The sequence below is a fragment of the Narcine bancroftii genome, chromosome 3, assembly GCF_036971445.1.
Source record: "Narcine bancroftii isolate sNarBan1 chromosome 3, sNarBan1.hap1, whole genome shotgun sequence".
Taxonomy (NCBI): domain Eukaryota; kingdom Metazoa; phylum Chordata; class Chondrichthyes; order Torpediniformes; family Narcinidae; genus Narcine; species Narcine bancroftii.
The window spans coordinates 89,147,390-89,169,757 of NC_091471.1; the positions used below are offsets into that span (position 1 = coordinate 89,147,390).

General features: G+C 40.1%; 1 protein-coding gene and 1 long non-coding RNA gene across 6 annotated transcripts in view; one reads left to right on the forward strand and one right to left on the reverse strand.

Moving 5' to 3' along the window:
- The window catches only part of adamts6 (ADAM metallopeptidase with thrombospondin type 1 motif, 6), a 293,482-nt gene that overhangs the window by 158,733 nt on the left and 112,381 nt on the right, over positions 1-22,368 (reverse strand). The window lies entirely within an intron of this gene.
- The window catches only part of LOC138757345 (uncharacterized), a 33,399-nt gene continuing 16,885 nt past the window's right edge, over positions 5,855-22,368 (forward strand). Inside the window, exons 1-2 of one of the 2 annotated variants that reach the window (XR_011353520.1) lie at positions 5,869-5,929; positions 16,677-16,933. This is a non-coding gene — a long non-coding RNA (uncharacterized lncRNA). Of the gene's footprint in view, positions 5,930-16,676; positions 16,934-22,368 lie in introns of those variants that run through there. The other variant, XR_011353521.1, reaches the window with a different exon arrangement.

Sequence of the window (22,368 nt, forward strand, 5' to 3'; positions counted from 1 at the left end):
TTTGCACTATTTTTAAAAAAAATGTAATTTATAGCAACATTTGTACCTGTAATGGTGCTGCAAAACAACAAATTTTGTGATATATTCATGATAATAAATTCTGATTCTATTTCCAGCATTTTGTGTTTTAATTTCAGTGCTTTAAGGATCCTATTGGATAATTGATGCATAAAATCCAATCATCTGAGCCAAGTTGTGATGTTGCATAAGCCACTAATCCTCCATTAACCTCGGCTGTCGAAAAGCAGGGTAGCAGTGCTGGCTGAGTTCACATGACAGACAATGGAATTCATATCAACTTTAGTAAATTAACTAGGAATAAGATTTAACAACACTTGCAGATGATCACTTATATAACCATATAACAGTTTAAGGCATGGAAACAGGCCATCTCGGCCCTACAAGTCCACGCCAGTTTATTCAAACAACTCCGCTAGCTCCCCCCGCCTATTGTTGACTTTTATACTCTGATTTTACTTTTAATTCTTGGATGAATACATTTATTTTAAATTACTCTGATAAATAAATGAATAACATCAAATATACATTAAGCACCATTTTCCACTAATAGTTCTAGGCCTACATTTTGATTACTAAAACAAAATACTTCAAATAGCTTGTTTTAGTTCATATATAATTCAGACACACTAATATATGAGCAATTTTAACATCTAGTTACTTTGTGCTGAATAAAGGCATAAAGAATCATTTTGTTCTACTTAAAAGATGGAGAAATTATTGTGCCATGTAAGAATTAAATCCAGCTCCATATATTTTCAAAATGCTGTTTTTATAATATATCTGATTGTAATATTTTTAAAAATGCTACCAAAAAAGATCAGGTGACCCAAACATCACTATAAAAGTGAGGGTCTGTGTAGCAGCGCAGTCATCGTCAGAGTGGAAAGGCTTTGGTTCAAGGGCTTTGGCGAGAAGAGGCGGAGGTGATGGTCCAGGAGTTGAAGTAATAAAGGGCCACCCTATTTGAGGAACAAAAAGGATTCAACAGGTAGGCACAGGCAAGGGCAGGTTTTAGATATCATTTTTTTCCCCTAATCATAAACAGTGTGAATGGCAGCCAAGGCAGGGGAATGCTCCTCTTACAGAATGTGGGTCATTAGGGAAGACAGCAGAATTCCTGATGACCTCATCTGCAAGAAGTGCACCCAGCTGCAGCTCCTGATAAGCCGAGTTAAGGAATTGGAGCTGGAGTTGGATGAAATCCAGATCATTCGGGAGGCAGAAGGGGTGATAGATTGGAGTTACAAGAACACTATCACCTCCAGGAGACAAGAGGAGGGTAGATGGGTGTCAATTTGGAGAGGGAAAGGGAACAGGCAGGCAGAGCAGGGCAACCCTGTGGCTGTTCCCCTCAATAACAAGTATACCATTTTGGATGCTGTTGGAGAGGGGTGGTGGGGAAATTATCTAACAAGCACAAGCCACATCGATCAGGTCTCTGGCACAGAGTCTGGTCTTGTGACTAACAAGAGTAGGGAGAAGAAGAGGCGAGCTGCAGTGATAGAGGATTCCATGGTCAGGGGGACAGACGAGAGGTTTTGTGAAAGAGATCAAGTATCACTGATGGTATGTTGCCTTCCTGGTGTTAGAGTCTGAGATATCTCAGAATGAATTCATGGCATTCTTAGGAAGGAGGGTTAGCAACCAGATGTTGTGGCCCTTATAGAGACCAATGACATGGGTAGGAAGAATGAGGAGGTCCTGCAAGGAGAGTTCAGGGAGTTAGGCACTAAGCTGAAGGACAGAACCTCCAGGGTTGTGATCTCAGACTTGCTACCCATGCCTCGTGCTAGTGACGTTATAAATAGGAAGATAATGCGGCTTAACACGTGGCTAAAGACATGGTACAGGAAGGAAGTGAAGGGCCAGTTGATGAAGTAGATAAGGACGATGTGGTCAAACAATAATCATGGCTTTATTAGCAGAAACTCATGGTACAATAATGAGTCAATAGGTGCATACACAGTTATACCCAAGGGGAGTGTCCTTAAAAGTAGAGATAATGCACAGCCAATGTTAGTACAGCAAGGCTCGCCAGAAGGGAGACAGGCAACTTGGCAGACATTCACCACAGTCTCCCCCTGGGCAGAAGAAGGGCTAAAATCAAAAGGACAGCTGCTAGGAAAGACTGAAGCAAATGATACATGGATATCATGTTTGGCACTGAGAATACTCTAACAGCCAAAATACGCCAGTATCTAGCAAGCACTCGAAATATAATGAGATGTTTTATGAATACGTCAGCCTATCAGGTTGTTTACGAATTCTGGTGCTTCTTCTCAAAACACGTGGCTCCTTTGCAACCTTGGGAACTGGTACAGTTCCTGGGTCTGTAGTGCCTATGCATTGGCCCTGGAACCGTGCTGCTGAAGAGCCATGCTCGGGCACGTAAAACAGACCCCCCACTAGTCCAACCACTTCAGCTTCTGCATACCAACCTCAACTAGGCTCATGTTAAATTCCCAGACTGGAGTACTGACACTGTACCCCTAAGAGATATGGCCTCGCCTGGTTCACCCCTTCCTCACACCCCTTCTCAGAGTGAGCTTGAGAGATTGGGCTCACCCCCCCCACCCCCCCCCCCCCCCCCACCAGCCTGTGACCCTTAGTAAGCTTTCAGATTTCAGCATGGCCATCTGAAAGCTTACTAGGGATCACAGGCTGGAGGGGTGAGCCCAATCTCTCAGGCTTACTCTGAGTAGGGATATGAGGAAGGGGCAAACTCCTGAAAAATGCTACTTCTGTGATAAGAGCTGGCACCCCAGACAGAAGTGCCTGGCTCAATTTGCTACCTGCAGCTATTGTGGGAAACTCAGCCACTTCACTAAAGCGTGTAAGGCGAAAAGTACTCCCATTGATAAGAAGAAGAGAAGCACCAAGAAAATGCATCCTGGAGCTGCTGCAGGAATGGAAGACAACTCTGAAAAGGGGGAATCTTCAGATGAGCAGGCTGAATTGACTTCAAGCGACGGCGAGGTGAGATCCCCTGTGATAGGTCAATTGACTGTAAAGCTTGGGGGATGTTACGGACTGGAACAGTCGACTATGAAGGGGGAGGTGAATGGTGAGACTCTTGATTGTCTAATAGACTCGAAGAGTACTGACAGCTACATCCACGAGAGAGTTGCCAGAGCCTTAAATTTGCAGAGATATCCAGCGAACCGAAAGATATCGATGGCTTGTAATGAACTTACAAAAACTGTACAGGACAAGTGTAAAGTTACTTTAAATTTTTAGGGACATTGCCTTGCTGATGTGTGGCTCTTTATTATGCTGGAGCTCTGGGTCCCTGTGTTACTGGGATTAGATATTCAATCTCAGATGAACAGTGATTTATCCCCTGAGTGTCAGCCGATTGCCACTAAGAGCCGTTCTTACAGCAAAGAGGATCGTGAGTTTATCAAAGCAGAGACTGCTTAAATAGGGAGTAATTGAACCTAATAAGAGTCCGTGGTGGGCCCAAGTGGTGGTCGTGAAAAATCACACTAAGAAACGACTGGCTATTGACTACAGCCAATCAACCGTTACACAAACCTGGATGCCTACCCCCTGCCACACATCAATGAAATGATTAATCAGATAGCGCAATACAAAGTGTATTCCACTATCGACCTCAAAGCAGCTTATCACCAAATCCCCATTAAAAAAAGGGAACAGCCCTATACGGCTTTTGAGGCTGATGGTTGGGTTGGGGGGGTTATACCAGTTTAAAAGGGAACCTTTTGTGTTTCAGATGGAAATGGATAAGATTGTTAGGACATATGAGTTACAGGGTCTGTTTCCCTATCTGGATAATGTCACTATCTGTGGGAAAACACAGGCTGAGCACGACAACAACTGAAAGAAATTTTTAGCAACAGCTAAAGAACTCAACCTTATATTTAACGAGGGCAAATGTGTGTTCAACACGACAGAGCTACCCATTCTGGGCTACATTGTCCGCAAGAGCGAAATCCGCCCCGACCCAGAAAGAATGGCCCCCCTTAAAAAGTTACCACCCTCAGACTCAGCAAAAGCTCTTAAAAAGTGTATGGGATTCTTTTCTATACACTGGACCTGCTCCAGAATTGCGAGCGTGAGGCAGTGGAGCTTCAACATGACCATCTGAAAGCTTACTAGGGGTCACAAGCTGCGGGGTGGGGTGGGGGGGGGGGTGGTGGTGGTGAGCCCAATCTCTCAGGCTCCCTCTGAGAAGGGGTGTGAGGAAGGGGCAAACCAGGCAAGGCCAGATCTCTTAGGGATACAGTGTCAGTACTCCCGACTGGGAATTTAAAAAGAGCGTAGTTGGGGTTGGTATGCAGTAGCTGAACTGGTTGGACTAGGGGGTCTGTTTTATGCGTCCGGGCATGGTTCTTTAGCAGCACGGTTCCAGGCTCAGATAAACAGGCTGGCCAGTCCATCACAGTTCCTGATTTCCTAGGAAAGGCAAACATACGTTTGTGAGGTATTTGATCTGTTGCAGTACTCAATAATGACCGAATAGAATGTAGGGCCTCAGGCAGCACTTCCTGCCACCGGGTAAGAGGGTAACCATGTGTTTTTAAAGCAAGATTAACAGTCTTCCAGACTGTAGCATTAGCCCTTTTCTTTCCTTCGGGGTTCCAGCACTCCTGGACGTTTCCTTTTCAGTTTCTAGCATTTCACTGGACTGCATGGCAATTCTCAGTGTTTTGGCGAGAGTGACTGCCCGGTCATAGGTTAAGGGCTCCGTCTCCAGCAGCCTCTGTTGGAAGTTACTGGAGTCAATCCCGTTGACAAAAGCATCCAGCTTCAAGGAATTGCAGTGTTGTTGCACATTGACTGCCCTGACATCACATTCGTTTGCCAGTGAGTTGAGAGCCAGTGCATCGGCAGCATCACTTTCCCCGGGTTTCTGGCGTCTAGTCAGCAACTGGTGTCGAGCAAGCACCACATTCCGTGGCACTGCATAGTAAGCAGTCAAACATTCCCGGGCTATAGCCAGAGTGGTAGCTCCTTGCATTATGGCGAAAGGGACCTCACTCAGCAGAGAGTGGCCCCACTGTATCGCCTCATTGACCATGTTGTTTCGAGCCATGTAGTAATCGAAACAAGCAATCCAGTGGTTGAAAATTTCTCTGGCCCTCAGGCAGACTGGTCGATTATCAGCAGCTCTGGCTTGAGTGCTGCATCCATTTCTGCTAATAAAATTGAAGTACCAGTTGATGAAGTAGACAAAAACGATGTGGTCAAACAATAATCGTGGTTTTTATTAGCAGAAATTCATGGTACAATAATGAAAGACAATAGGTGCATACACAGTTATACCCAAGGGGAGTGTCCTTAACAGTAGAGATAATGCACAGCCAATGTTAGTACAGCAAGGATTGCCAGAGGGGAGACAGGCAGCTTGGCACATTCACCACAGGAAGGCTTCAGGTTTCTGGAGCATTGGGCTCTCTTCCAGGGAAGGTAGGACCTGATCATACTGGACAATTTGCATCTGAACTGGAGGTGGACTAATACCCTTGAGGGAAGGTTTGCTAGTGCTGCTCCAATGGGTTTAAACTAGATTTGCAGGGTGATGTGAACCAAAGCAGAAAGAGGAGTGGAGGAGAGAAACAATGATGTGAGAATTGCATGCACATGTTGTACGTGGTAGAAATTTACTTAGGAGCATCTATTTCAATGCAAGGAATATTCCAGGAAAGGCATATGAGCTAAGAACATGATTGGCTATGAAATATTGACACTGTGGCACGGTTGCAGGAGGGGCAGGACTGGCAGCTCAACGGTTGGGGCTTTCATTGCTTTAGTCACAATCAAACGGGGGGATGAAAGGGGGAGGAGTGACAATGCACGTCAGGGAAAATATCACAGCTGTAGCCAGGCAGGACAGGCTAGACTTTGTCTATTGAAGTTATATGGATGGAGCTGAGGAACGGGAAAGGTATGACAACACTCATGGGGTTGTATTATAGACCACCTAATAGTCAGCAAGAATTAGAGGAGCAAGTTGTAGAGAGATAGCAGACAGCTGCAGGAAATAAGGCTGTGATAGTAGGAGATTTTAATTTTCCACATGTTGATTGGGACTCCCAAACTGTAAAAGGGGTGAATGGCTTGGAGTTTATCAAATGTGTTCAGGAATTCTAAATCAATATATAGAGATACCAACCAGAGAGAGTGCAATTCTGGATCTCCTATTAAGGGATAAGTCAGGACAGGTGACAGAAGTATGTGTAGAGTAACATTTTGGTCCAATGATCATAATGCCTTTAGTTTCAAGTTAATTATGGAGAAGGATAGGTCTTGGCCAATTTTGAGGAAATGAGAAAGGATCCAGAATGCATGAATTTGGATGTTGTTTTTAGGCAAGGATGTGCAAGGTAAGTGGAGGACCTTCAAAGGTGAAATTTTGAGACTATTGAGTTTGTATGTTCCTGTCAGGATTAAGGCAAGGTTCGCAGGCATATGAAACCTTGGTTTTTGATGGATATTGGCAATCTGGTTCAGAAGAAGAGAGAGGTGTATAGCATATATGGGCAACATAGATGTATTTGACGAGTATAAATAATTCAAGAAAAGAATGAAATCAGAAAGGATAAAAGATGACATGAGGTTGATTTAATGTGAAGGAAAATCCTAAGAGTTTCTATAGGGATATTAAAAGCAAAAGGATAGTAAGGGACAAAATTGGTCCCCTTGAAGAAATCAGCGTGGCCGGCTTTGTATGGAGGCAAAAGAGATGGGAGAGATCTTCAATGTTTTTTTTTCAATAGCATTCACTCAGGAAACAGACAGATAGTCATGGGAAGTAAGGTAAACAAGCAGTGAGGACATGGAATCCATACAGATTAAAGAGGAGGAAGTCCTTGCGGTCATAAAGCAAATAAAGGTGAATAAATCTCCAGGGCCTGACAAGATATTCCCTCGGACCTTGAGGGAGGCTAGTGTAGAAATTGCAGGGGCATTGGCAGAAATATTTAAAATGTCCTTAGACACTGATGAGGTGCCAGAGGATTGGAGGGTAGCTCATGTTGTTCCATTGTTTCAAAAGGCTCCAAAAGTAACCAAGGATATTATTGACTGGTGAGCCTGATATCAGAAGTAGGTAAATTATTGGAAGGTGTTCTAAGAGATTGGATATACAATTATATGGATAGCCAGAAACTGATTAGGGATAGTCAACATGGTTTGTGCATGGTAGCTCATGTTTAACTAATCTAAATAGAGTTTTTTGAGGTTACCGGAAAAGTTGAGAAAGGAAAGGCTATGGATGTTGTCTGCATGAACTTTAGTAAAGCCTATGACAAGGTCCCACATGTGAGGTTAGTCAGGAAGGTTCAGATGTTAAGTATTCACAGTGAAGTAGTAAACTGGATTCAAAAATGGCTGGATGGCCTGTGACTAGTGTGCCTCAGGGATCAGGGCTGGGACATTGTTGTTTGTCATCTATATCAATAGTCTGGATGATAATGTGATAAATTGGATCAGCAAGTTTGCAGATGACACTAAAATTGGAGGTGTTGTTGACAGCGAAGAAGGTTTTCAAAGCTTGCAGAGGGATCTGGACCCAGCGGAAAAATGGCTGAAAAATGGCAGATGGAATTTAATGCATTTTGGAAGGACAAACTAAGAAAGGACATACATGGTAAATGGTAGAGTACTAAGGAGTGCGGTAGAACAGAGGGATCTGGGAATACAGATGCATAACTCCCTGAAAGTGGAGTCCCTGAAAGTAGGGTTGTAAAGAGAATTTTTGGCATATTGGTCTTCATAAATCAAAATGCTGGAGAAGTTCAGCAAGACAAACAGTGTCATTTAAGTAGGAAAGGCAAAGATACATAACCAATGTTTCGGGCTTGAGCCCAAAGTATTGAGTATAGGAGTTAGGATTTATGCTAAAGTTGTATAAGACATTGGTAGATTAAGACATGGGGAAGTGCACAGAGACCTAGGGGTACTTGTACATCAGTCTCTGAAGGCGAGCATGCAGGTACAGCAGGCGGTTAAAAAGGCAAATGGTATGTTGGCCTTCATATCAAGAGGGTTTGAGTATAGGAACAAGGATGCCTTACTGCAGCTGTACAGGGCCTTGGTGAGACCACACCTGGAGTATTGTGTGCAGTTTTGGTCACCTTATCTAAGGAAGGATGTTCTTGCAATGGAGGGAGTGCAGAGGCGATTCACCAGGCTGATACCTGGAATGGCAGGAATGACTTATGAGGAAAGATTGCGCAAATTGGGATTGTACGCCCTGGAGTTTAGAAGATTGAGAGGGGATCTCATAGAGACATATAAAATTCTGGCAGGACTGGACAGAATGGATGCAGATGGGATGTTTCCAATGATGGGAAAATCCAGAACCCGGGGCCATGGTTTGAGGATAATAGGCAAACCATTTAGGACCGAGATGAAGAGGAATTTCTATACCCAGAGGGTGGTGAATCTGTGGATTCATTGCCACAGAGGACAGTGGAGGCAGGTTCATTAAATATATTTAAGAAGGAATTAGATATATTTCTTCAGTATAAGGGTATTAAAGGTTACGGAGAGAAGGCGGGGACGGGGTACTGAACTTTAAGATCAGCCATGATTTCGTTGAATGGCGGAGCAGGTTCGAAGGGTCGAATTATCTACTCCTGCTCCTATCTTCTATGTTTCTATGTTTCTAAGGCCATATATGGAGTATTGTGTGCAGGTTTGGTCACCTAACTACAGGAAAGATATTAATAAGATGGAAAGCGTGAAGAAAAGATTTACAAGGATGTTACCTGGACTTCAGGAACTGAGTTACAGGGAAATGTTAAACAGGTTAGAACTTTATTACATGAATTGTAAAATGAGGTATTTAAAATTATGGAGGATATAAACAGAGTAGGTAGGCTTTTTCCACTAAGGGTAGGTGAGATACAAACCATAGGTTAAGAGTGAAAGGGGAAAAGTTTGGGGGAACTTCTTCACACAGAGAGTGGTGGGAGTATGGAACGAGCTGCCAGCTAAGTAATGAATGCAGGCTCAATTTTAACATTTAAGAAGAATTTGGACAAGTACATGGATGGGAGAGGTATGGAGGGCTTTGGACTGGGTGCAAGTCAGTGGGACTAGGCAGAAAAATGGTTCAGCCCAGACTAGAGGGGCCAAAGGGGCCTATTTCTGTGTGGTAATGTTCTATGGTTCTAAACATTCTAATGATTTTGTTCATACAATGACTACTTTTTAAAAACTTTATATTATATTAGCTTAGAGTTCAAGGTCAAAGATGTTTGGCAATAAATATCTTGGCTCACTGTGTAAGGGCATTATTTGCAATTTTTATCTTGTACTTGAAAATATTTTGATTGAATTGCAGCATTTATCATGGTTACCAAAGGTGAGGCAGGTAACTATTCAACAATCGATCAGAGTAGTTCAATCTATAGTTTACTTCTTACCTATTTTTAGAGATAAACTCAATCCTGCAGATTTGGATGAAAGCATTCTTCATTTCTGTTCAATACACACCATAAGGATTACTTTGACACTACAAATTCTGTGCTTTTCTTAAAGGATTAATAGACGTGATGCATTGACATATATTTATCAACTTCTCAAAATTAACAATTCATGGCAAACCGGCCCCACTTGTATCGCCACGTGGCGGGGCAGCCATGGGGAAATGGCGTCATCAGAGGTTTCTCTCTGACTCCAGCATCCCTTCCAGCGCCCACCCTGGGCAGCGATTATGACGTCACAATGCACCAGGTGACTGAGCTCATGCTGCCCTTATAAGGGGGCGCTGAATTTGAATAAAAACAGTCGTTAACGACCTTCGGTGTGGCAGCAGTGATTTCTTTCAGCTCCTGCAAGCGCCACAGAACCACACTTTATTAACCTTGGAAAGACCAGTAAACACAATTGCTACTCTAACCTGAACTATACATTCTGTATTCTGAAAATATCAATTCAGATGGGGTTTCCCTCTCCCACCCTTCCCACCTCCTTCTGAACTCCACTCCATCAAGGATCTATCACTAGTTTCTCAGGGTTAACTTCCTCATGGGACTCCTATAATACTTTACCACCAGTTTCCTCCCAAGGCTAACACAGCTTTCTTCCAGATTAAGTTTTCTGTCCATAAACAACCATAGTTCTAAACCAATTCATTTTCTTCTCAATGCATCTCTAATTTTCTTTTGACCCTCTTTCCACAATACGCAGATTTGTCTTGTCATCTCTCCCCCAAGCACCACACACCTGTACCCCTCTCATATTTCCCAGTGCTCAACAGTGCTCATGTGGCTTGGGACAGGTTAGTAGTCAGAAGTCATCTCCCTCTCTCTCTCTTGTGGAAGAGTTCATCCAAAGATAACTGAGGAAATCAATATTTTTAATAAAATAGATTTCCAAAAAATCCCCATTCCCAGCTACTCATCATAATCACTCACCCTCTGGAATAAATTGACCACTTTGTGGCTTAAAGAACTGGTAAATTCTTTTCCTGGACATTGGTGAGGAGTTCTAAAATTAAAAGCATTGAAGTTGCTTTAAGATCTTAACAGCATAAGGAGCAGGCATGTAAAGCTTGAGGTCAGGTTTAATATCAAAGTGTTGGGAAGGTGTCTCTAGGCATAGAGAGGAACATAGCAATTATTTGGAGGCAGTCAAGAATAAAGTCTCAGTTCTAATTTTGGAAGTTTTAACACGTGAGGCTGCAAACAGATTTTAACACTACTTACCTTCAAGATCAACCTGAAGGATTCAATCAGTATTATGCCAAATACTTGTGACAGCAAAGCATGACAGATGGAAATAATGAAACTTTTATGCCAGAGCGGCACGGTTGGTGTAGTGGTTAGCGCAATGCCTTTACAGCGCCAGTGATCAAGACTGGGGTTCAAATCCTGCAATGTCTGTAAGGAGTTTGTACGTTCTCCCAGTGTCTTTATGAGTTTTCCCGGGGGGCTCCAGTTTCCTCCTACTGTTCGAAACATACAGGGAGTGTAATTGAGTGTAAATTGGGCGGCATGGACTCCTGGGCTAAAATGGCCTGTTACCGTGCTGTATGTCCGTGCGTACAGATTCTACATAACTCCAGTTCTTCCACAAGCAGAATAATATTCAAATTTCATCTGAACAGTTTCCATTGTAATTGTGGTCACAGAAACTTAACAGTGGAAAATGTTAACAGAAAGTGCATACAAATTTAATATTTTGCAAGGTAAATGAATCCAATGTTGTTGGACACAGAAAGTCAAAGCCAAGTAAAGCATGATCAGAGGATGGACATGAAGAACTGAAGATCAAGGAAAAACATGATGTAGATTAAGTCAGAAGCTGATGGAGACTGTAGGACCAGATTAAAGCCAAGAAGAAAGTGTATAGTGGATGTGGGAAGAAAGGGAAAGAAAGTTTAGGGCTTAGACATGAATTGGAGGTCTGGGGGTGAGGAATGAGAAAGATTTAGAAAATTTATCTGTCGGACCAGTTCACAAGTGATGAGGCAACAGTGCAATCTTGTAATTGTAGAATGAATTGCTCAGAAAGAAGTTCATTTTCAATGGATGGAGGAGTGTAGTTTCACTAAATACAAGCTAAAATATCCATGAAGTGAAATGCAGCCACTAGGGGAATTACAGGCCATGATACTTGTACATAAATTATTTGAAGAAGGGAAAACAAGTATAGTACTTCTTAAATTTGCTGATGATATGAAATTGAGTGGTCAGGCAAATTGGGCAATGGACACAGAGAGTCTAAAGAGAGATATAGATAGACTAAGTGAGTGGGCAAATTCTGGCAGATGAAAACCTAATGTGAGGTCATCAATTTGGAAGAAAAAATTGTAATTGGGACTATTATTTAAATGGAGAAATGCTGTTCTTCAGAGAACTGGGAGTACTTATACATGAATCACAGTAAATTAGTTTGCAGGTGCAGCAGGTAATTGAGAAGATAAATGAAATGTTGGCCTTATTTGGTAGAAGGATTGATTTTAAGAGCAGGGAAGCTTTGCTGCAACTGTACAGGATTATGTTAAGGTCACACTTGAAGTTTGATCTCCATACTACTCACATTGGAGTTTAGAAGGATGAGGGGAGAATCTTATAGAAGCATAAAACTATGAAAGGAATAGATAAAAGCCACTGACATGGGTACAGGTTGGTAAGTAGCACTGAATCCATGACCAGATTAGCCACGATCTTAATGAATGGTAGAGTATGATCAATGGGCTAAATGGCCTTCTCCTGCTCCCTTTTGTTTCTAATGTTCTAATATTTACCAGTATATAGAAAAAGGAACTTTAAGTATCATAGAGTTCTACAGCACAAAAACAGACCCTTCAGTCCAACTTCTCCAGACTGGGCCCATATCCTCTAAACTAGTGGCTTTCAAACTTTTTCTTTCCACTCAATACCATCTTAACTAATCCCTATGCCGTAGATGTTCTGTCAATAGTAAAGGATTACTTAAGGAGGTATGTGAGTGGAAAGAAAAAAGTTTGAGTTTACTTATCTAAGCCATGTACCTGTCCAACTGTCTTTTAAACATTGTAATTGTACCCACCTCTACCATTTCCTCTGGCAACTTGTTCCATATAACTACCTTCAATTAAGATACAACTCTTAAGTGGCCATCATTAATCAATTGGTATATTTCACTGACTTTGGCACCACAGGTGGTTAAGATCATGAAGAAGGCTTTTGCCTTCATAGGCCAAGGCATTGAATATAAGAGTTGGAATGAACAAAACATCAATTAGGCCACATTTGGAGTATTGTGAATAATTCTGGTCACCACATTACAGGAAGGATGTGGAAGCATTAGAAAAAGTGAAGTTGAGATTCACTAAAATGTGGCCTGGAATGGAGGGCATTAATTAAAAGGAGAGATTTGAACAGGCTGGATTGGTTCTCATTGGAGAGCAAAAGGCTGAGTGGTGGCCTAAGAAACTACAGTTAGTTTGAAGAACATTTTATGACCATTTTACTGATAGCTCAAAATGCCTTAGCTTATGTCATTCTTTTGTACAAGCTACATGTTCCTGGAATGCATCAGTAGAGAATTAGTTCCCTCACTGAAATGGTGTTTGTCCAAGAACAAAGAGGATTCAGGCCTAAAATTAAATTGTTGCAACTGAGTTTTGAATACAGTATCACACGGCTTCTCAGAAAAAACTCAAGCCCAAAACTGCCCTTGTAGATCTATCATGCCGAAGCCATGTCTACTCTCGCCTACACCAAAGCATCAAAACAACACAACTGAAACTGATGCTGCTGAACAATTTGTATCATTTTTAGAAAAATGTCATGTCACCATTGTCGCTCAACAGGACACAACACTCAGTACATTTGCCAACTCTGCACAAGCCACATGCCACTAAAGCTATAGCTTCTGAACTGTGCTAATCAGGAAATCAAGAACTCATTTTAAATTTGAGAAAAATTTGATGAAACCATCAGAAAAGTAAGGGTTGTACATTGAGCATTCATTATTGACTGTGTCCAATAATTAATTTTCATTTCCTCTGCAAACATGTTTTCTGATCGTCGCCACTGCCACAATTATTATGAGCTCTCCTGTAACATTGTTTAGGCCAAACTAGAGATCATTTTCGAGAGGAACTCAGTGGGTTGAGCAACATTTAATTGTGGACGTTGGGGTGGGGGAGGTGGGTGGTGTGGAAAGAAGGAATTGTCGAACTAATTAACCTGAAGCATTGACAATTCAATCCTTCCCCCGTTCAGATTCTCAGATTCAGATGCTGCTTGCCCCAATGAAATCCCCCAGCAGATTGGTTTGTGTTCAAGATTCCGGCATTTGTTGACTCTTGTATCTAGTCATAATTTTTTTTCTGTGCACCTTCGTCATGCTCATGTAGCTCAGACACAGGATACCTGTTTTATTTGAAAAGAAAGAATTATCTTTCTTTGGCCATAGAAGTAATTTCACTGAAGTTAGTCCATCACTGCCAATATAACAGCAAAGAAGTTAAATCCATAGAACAGATTGTAAAAATGGACTATATGTGATTATGTGCTCTGTACACCACTGTGGTCCAGAGAAATGCTGTTTTGACTGGTTGTCTATATACAGTCAGATGAGAATAAACAAATTCCCCTCAAATTTTCATGTTTGCAAGTTTAAAATATCTTTCTGAATAAACTGTGTGATTCTCTTGTTAGAAATTGGATTGGTGACAAGGGGATTAGGGTTAATGGTTAACATTAATACAAATAAAAAGAAAATAATCCCAAAATCTGAAAGGATTTAAACATCTACATTTACTAAAGAACTCTATGAATGTTGAAGCTATTGCTAAAAGTAAATACATTATTTAAATTATATTCTACTACAAAATAAAACAAACAAAGTTAATTTCTGATAGATGACTTCAGTGATGAATTCTGTTCCTTTGAAGAAAAACAGAAACGATAGCACATTACAACCAGGAAGATTGGTTGGTCTATTTTACTCATCAATCCATTCGTTGACAGTTCCAGCATATTTTTGGAATTGAAATACAAATTTGAACCAAAATCCTCCTACAGCCGTTCAGTAAAAATTTATTGCCACTTTATGATTAGGAAATTGAAAGCAATCAAGCAGAAATAACTCTGATAGACAGATATAAATCCTTCAATGTAAATACCCACCCTTTCTCAAGAAAGCACAAGCTGGGGATGATGCAGTGGACACAGAACCTCCAAAGCTAGATGAAATCAATTAAGCAAAAATGAGAATAAGAAATATCCACCAGATAAATATGGCAATAAATCAATGAAACCGTTCAGAAAATATCTATCTTATACATGAGTTCTCCACATGTAGTTGAAAGTTAGTTAATGAGGTCCTGGGAAAAGTATTGTAAATATCAGGCTATTGACTGGTGCAGAATGTATTCTTAGAATTTTCTATTCAGTATGAAAGCATCAGCAATGCTTAATCACTAGAAAAGTGCACAGACATTTGCAAGACTGGCAGTTCTCTACATTCTACAGTCAGAAAGTCCATGCAGAGAATCTTTGGAAAACTTATAGAGCCTCATTTGCTTGCAACTATTTCAAGAAAAATCATACAATGCTTCTCATAGCCAAGCATCTCAAAGTAAATTTTTAGTCAATAAGTATTTCTGAGTGAACAAAGAGTAGCCAGGAGGACTCAGTGGATCAGGCAGTATCCATGGATAGAAATGGTCAGACAATGTTTTGGGCCAGGACTCCACTGAGACTCGAGTATTTTTGTCAAACACTCAGTTAGGGCTAAGCTTGAATGCCATTTTTAGTGACATATTTCCTGTTTTCCAGATTCTATTCTTGGATCTACAGGGGTATAATATAGCTCTTAGCGACTGGTATGCAAAGAAATGCAACTGTGAATGATTGTATTTTGTCCTGCAATAATTTGCATCAATCCTATTTCTTGTAAATACTTAAAATCTTCATGAATTAAGAGAAAATATTTAAGCAAACAATAGCTAGGATTGCAGCTACTATGATTAAGTCTTACTTCATATTTCTGTTTTGACATTACAAAAACATAAATTTGGATTCAGCATTACTAACCAGGCAGTTATTCTGCCAAACCATTTGGTGCTGTACAGTATGTTATTTCCACTTTTCCTCACACAGTATTAGGAGGTTCAGTACAGATGACATGATGTAATTTAAACAAATCCAGCTGTTGCATTAGTGGTTAGCATAGGAACACCACAGATAACCAGCCTGACTTAATAAACTTCAAATTAAGCCTAATCTCAAGACAGAAAAGAGACATCTTTGTGATTTTTACTCATCACACAAGCATTCTGGCAGACAGTAATGATACCATTTGAATAGTCATGTTGTTTATCAAGAGCAATTCTGCATGGCATTCTTTTACATAACTCAACTTCTAAACTCTGCAAGATTTAAGCCAAATGTGCTGACTACCACATTAAACAAATTAATGCTTCCTCTCTATTTCTTCTGGTAATTTTTAAATGACAAAAGCATTATTTGATATAGCACTCATTTCTATGGTGAAATTAAATTCTTTGGGTATTCATGTTTTGAGCTTAGTCTGCTGGCTTGTATTAATAAGATCTCATGCTTTCAATTGACAGCTGGGCAGTCGAAAAATGGAACAAAAGAATTTTAAATCTTGGAATGAGGTGTCTAAGAAATAATCATAATCTAAATGTAGGAAGAGATGTGAAACATTTCTGAGCATTTGCTCAGAAAGGCACAGGAGATCTTAAGACACTATTTGAAGTAAGAGCGATGCAGTTCTTCTCAGTGTCTTTATCTTTCAACCAACGGATTATCTCATCATTATCACATTGCTCATTGCGGCCACTGTGCTTCTGATCTTAATGACTACGTGATGATTCCTTGGATTAAGGGTGCCTTAGGACAAGTCAGGAAAGGAAAGATAGAATGTATGAGTATACAAGCTCTTTTATCCTTTGCTAGTAAATAATGCGGATGATATTAATTGACATTATTGTTTGAAATTGAACTGTAAAACATGTACAGTGGAAGGGAGTCTCAGGCTGGTAAAAGTAAAAACCCAATGCTAGAGAAACTCGCAGTCAAACAGTGTTCTTTATGTAGCAAAGATAAAGATACATAACCGACGTTTCAGATTTGAGCCCTTCAAGATATCATCAGGCTGGTAAAAGTTCAATTTTATGACTGATGTTAGAAAACTCTGAATTTTTCCTCCTATTGCAGACTCTTAAACAATGTACTTACTTGTACCCCAAAGCCAGCTTTTCCTCACCACTGCCACTTCTAGAAGAATGCAGCAGTCAGAAGTTGGTCTTTCCAAGACAACAATTCATCTCTGCTTGTATGGACAGCTGCTTTTCTCATCATGGCAGGAATAGGGGAAGCATCGCAACTTGGTGAAAACATGAACCCAACATAAAGGGCAATGCAATAACTAAAGACTGGATTTCTAAATTAAATTTTTCAATATTAATACTTCATATATTATAATTGTTAACTTTATCCTAAGTAATTTGTCTGTTCAGATTTTCATTTAAGAAGCTTAATAATGGGCTTTTGTTAACCATTCTATTTTAAGTGCAAGATATTTCACAGAGCTGGATTAATGTATTGCAAAGCATAGCCTTACTGTAGTCTAAAACACCAGATTCATGCTGATTTATGGTCCTGTCTGTGCAGAATTTACAGTTTCTCTGTGACCATGTGGGTATGATTTCCACCTGCATCTTATGTACATTGTAATAATAGGCTCCTGTAAAGTACATCTAGGTGTAGGATGGAACCAAAGGGGAATTGATGGGTACGTGTGAGCGAGAGTACTGTATATTTTGGCAAATAAGTCGAATACTGAAACCATCAAAAAGCAGGGGTCGACTTATATGCCAGATATAAAAATTAGATCTTAAATTCAACTAATAAAAAGTTTGATGTAGATTCAGCGTATAAGACGACCCAAACACCAAAAGAGAACTCAATCTACGACAAATTTTCAAGCTACCAGTATATTAGAAAGCATTTTTATTGAAAAAGTTTTTTAAATCCTACAAAATCACTATCACTACAATCATCTGAGGTGAAGACCTCAGAAAGCACATCCAGAGTCTCAGTTTTTACTGTCATCACACCAGCCTGAATCTGGTGAGTCGGCCTCCGCTTTCTCGTCAGTATCCTACAATAAATCATCCTCCATACCATCCATTGCACTAGAGATACCACACTTTTTAAACAATTTTATTACAGTCTCTACTTTCACTTTATTCCATGCTTTGAGCACAAAGTCACACAGCACATTAAGTGACGCAGCATGCATTGCCCAGCCTTTTGTGAAGGATTTTTCTGCACTTATCATCCAAGTATTCCATTCTTCATGCACATGATCTTTAAATGGCTTGTTCAAGCACACATCTCGTGGTCGCAATATAGAAATCAAACCACCTGGGATATCAGCAATGAAAGTATTATTAAGAGTTAATCTATTTTTAGTGTTCTCTGTTAAATGGCTGCAAAACATATCCCAGATCAACAAACTCTATTTCTTGCATATACCATCAGGCCCTTCGTTCCACACATTGTCTATCCATAGTTTTACACCACTTTCATCCATCCATCCTTTTTCATGAAAATGTACAAAAATACCTGCTGGGAATTTTAGTTTAGGTTTAAGTTTGCAGTTGAAGATTACCATGGGTTTTAACTTCATCCCATCAGCCATCCACGATAACACCACCGTAAACCTGGTCTTTTCATGGTCTGTACTTCTGGTTTGCAGTTTTCACACCTTTACATTCCACTGTTTTATTGCCTATCATGTCAAAATTCATGGGGGTTTCGTCCATGTTTCCAATATTTGACAATGCAAATTGGTGTTTCTGCTGGTGATGTATAATAAACTGATAAAAACTGATAACTTTATGATCAAGATCTTTTGATAGTTTCTGAGTAATTTTTGTTTTTTTGTCGTAATACCAAATTTTTCTTGTTCAAGAAATGGTTGCAGCAGCCTTTTAAATACCTTTAAAATCTTTACTGTGTTCTGGGTGTGACCTTACCACGTCAGTGCATATGCTCTGATTTTGTTTTGTATGACCATGTAGCAATCTTGCCTCTTTTCACATACTCATTCTGTGATGTGGTTTTCCAACTCTGGCCACTGAAGGAGTACTCTTCTCAACAAACATTGTTTCTTTGGTATTTTTCTTAAAGCATCTTCATTCTTTTTCCAATTTCTTACCAGCTTCTCATCTATCTCAAATGTCCTTGCAACAGCACAATTGCTGGATTTCTTGGCCACTTCTATTACTTTTAACTTAAAACTTGCTTCATACTTTCAGCTCTTTGCTGAAGGCTCCATGATAACAGCTATGTTCCAGCAATGCCCAACAGCTCAAGTCAATGTGATTTTTTTTTGGGGGGGGGGTCGACTTATGCACCCAATATATGATAAAATAAAAAAATGAGGCTGGAAAATGGGGACCCCTTGCTTGGGTACAGAGAAAAGTATTCAATGATTGGATCTAGAATTAGTTATCAATCCCATATATTTTGAAGATGTAGTTTGGGCAGTGGAAATGAAAGACCAACATTGTGGGATAGGGAAGGTGATGGATCAGAATGGTAACCAGCATTTGGGATTCAATGGGACCAATATTTTGAACGTGAAGTGAGAAAGGTGAAATCAAGGACTGACAAAATTAGTGATTAAAGTTGGGGGGTGGAGGGCATGGGGGGGGATGATTCAAGGCCTGGTCACAGCTAAACTTAGAATTGGGGTGTGCTCTAATGATCAAGGTAAAGCAGAGATGGGGCAAACAGGCTTGGAAGTGAGGCAGGGAGGTGCACGAACAAGGGTTGTAGGATACACAAAAATAATAATCTGTTCAAAGTTTTGCTAAATCTAGTCGTGAATGATGGTGGGCAATAACAGGAGCATGAGGCTCTATGAGCATCTCCATCCTCACAAAGAATGGCAGGTAATGCATGTAATGGCTGCAGACAAGGATGAAGTATTCACCTAAAGTTCTGAGTAGATGATCCACCATTGCTTTCTTCTGAGATCCCAACAATCAGAGATAGCAATCTTCAACCAACTCAACTCACCCCACATCTCATCATGCAAACACTGGGATCACAGCAAAGACTATTACACTACACAGTATCTCAGTTGTAATACTGAAGATGCACTCCTGATCCAACCACATCTCTAACTGTGCTGCTCCAGTAGTTACATTACTGTCACCTCCCCAATTATGTGGAATCAATTCAAAGTCAATCAGCTTAATTAATGACTAAACAGTCCACTGTTAATCATCAGTACCTTGATGGAAGATGTCCTCAATAGTGTTATCAAGTAGAACTTACTTGCCCATCACTAAAGCCCTGTTGTTTTACCAGCATCATAGCTAGACCTCATCACAATCTTGGTCAAATGTGGATCCAGTTGCTGAGTGAATGCCTTCACATCAAAGCGTCACTTGAAAAAATGGGGCATGAAATAGTTCACACCTGAATGCAGCAGGATATAGGCAATATTCAGGCATATGCAGATAAGTCGTAAATAACATGACTCTTTAATTCTAATAGTGCCATCTGCAAAAGAAAAGTTTACACCTAGTTTTGACAACTGATAGTAATTAAAATTAATATTTCATTGACCAGAAAGTCAAATGCACCAGCTACATAAATATTGTGGCCACAAGAATAAAACAGAGGTTGGGCAATCTATGGCAAATGACTCTCCTCCTGACACCTCTGACCCCTTCCTTTTCCTATAAGGAACGTTGGGAATGTGATGAAATATTCTCCACTTGTTTCGATGAGTGCAGCACCAAGATTCAAGAAGCTCAAAACCATCCAGCCTGCCTGCTTGCCTAGTACTCTATCCACGACTCTGAAAATTCATTCCCTCCATCACTGGAGCACCTTGGCTGCAGTGTGTACTATCTAAATAATGAATTGCAGTTACTTGGCTGTGCTGTTCCAGCAACACCTCCCAAAGCCATGATCTCTACCTCCTAGAAGGACAAGTGAATGAGGATGAAAGATTCCCACATACAACTCTGACTTAGTAATGTATCATCATTCTTTCCTGGTCATTGGGTCTAAATACTACACTGTTTTGCCAAGCAGCACTTTGCGGTTACCTTCCCCTTCACTAGTTGAAGGTGATGGCTCACAGAAGGTAATCAAGAATGGACAATAGGTAATGACCTTGATAGCAATAGGCACATCATAAAACTGAATATGTTATATGATGAGCATCCCGAGAAATAACATATTCCAAGTTCTGTAATGCTCCTAAAGCATATTACATAGGTATGACATTATCCTGCAGGCCTTGGCGTGGAAATCACAAGAGATGCCAGGTGGCTCATCTAAAAATGCCTGGTCAAATTTATGAGTAACTCAAAATAACCGAGAGAATACTGCTGCAATTGATTCTGGGAATTTTAAAAAATGTTCCAGGCTTATGCAGATTTCAATTTGTCAACAAAGTGCAGAGCTATATTTCTAATATTAAACTTTCTATGTCAAATTGAAATCATGATCTGAGCCAAAACAATAACAGACAATAAAACTTCAATAATGCAGATTCCTTGTGCTGGAATACTAGATGTTCCGAACTATTGGATATTATCCCAACACATTTTAATTCACCTTTTTATTAAAATGGTTATACATGAGTGTAATACATTTTATAATGAATCTGGTGTGCTTAAACCAAACACTGGAGACAATGAGATCTGAGTGTTTAAAGGGAATTAGGAATTGATCTCAGTGTGTTTAAAGGGAGTGTGGGAACAGGGCCTGGTATGTATAAAAGAACTTCAGGAAATGAGGTGTTAGTATATTTAAAGTGTATGAAAAGCAGGGACTCAGGTGTGTTTATAGGGAATATGGGATATGGCCTCAATAAGCCAATGCTGAAGCATTGGGATTTCCAAACAAATAGAGAGCATATTATCAGTTTTACTGTAGTTTAAACATTTACACACCATTGCTCAGCAATACATGCATCTAACAATTATTATGTGGTTTGTTTAGTGTTTGCTTTTATATTTCATTTCAAAGTGGCAAATCAGATGCAATTCTCCATTATCCAATAGTACTGAAAGATTATTAACTCGTTTTCTTTCCAGTGATACTAACTGGCCTACATGAAGTACACAGTTTGACCAGCTGAGTTTCTCCAGTATTGTGTTTTTACTTCAACCATAGTGTCTGCAGATTTTTATGTTTTACTTCTCCTTACTGACTGGCCTGCTGAGCATTTCAAGCATTTTCTGCTTTCTCTCTTGCAAGTATCTATTTGACATGACACCTTAAAAAAAAATGAATAGCAACATTTTCCACTATTCAAAACATACAGAACAATTTTTGGAGAAGAGGGGCTGCCAGCAGTTTCTTTAATGCAATTTTTTACACAATCAGCATTAAATCAAAATAGTGAAAGATTTCTTCCCAAAGTATTTTTAATTTCTGTGAAATTAATTCATAAGCAGGCCATTTTTGACACTCTACTTAGAAACAAATTTTGGTTGAGTGAAATGTAAAAGCCACACTGATTAGTATAGTAGTTACCACAGTGCTATTACAGCGCCAACCACATGGGTCTGAATCTAGCACTATTTGTATGTAGTTTGTTCGTTCTCCTGGTGCCTGCATGGGTTTCCTCCCACATTCCAAAGACATACGGGGTGAAGGTGTGTGATAAATTCACCACAATCAATTCACCAACGGAAAATTCACCGACGGAAAATTCACCAATGAGCTTTTTAATTTTTAATTAGAAATTAAAACCTATAGGTTTTTTTTTTAGATTTGTCGGGTAGCAAAGCATACACTGATGGAATTGAAACATTATCTTCTAAAATCATACAGCGTGTATAATTGATTGAAGAGCAACAGCACTGATTGA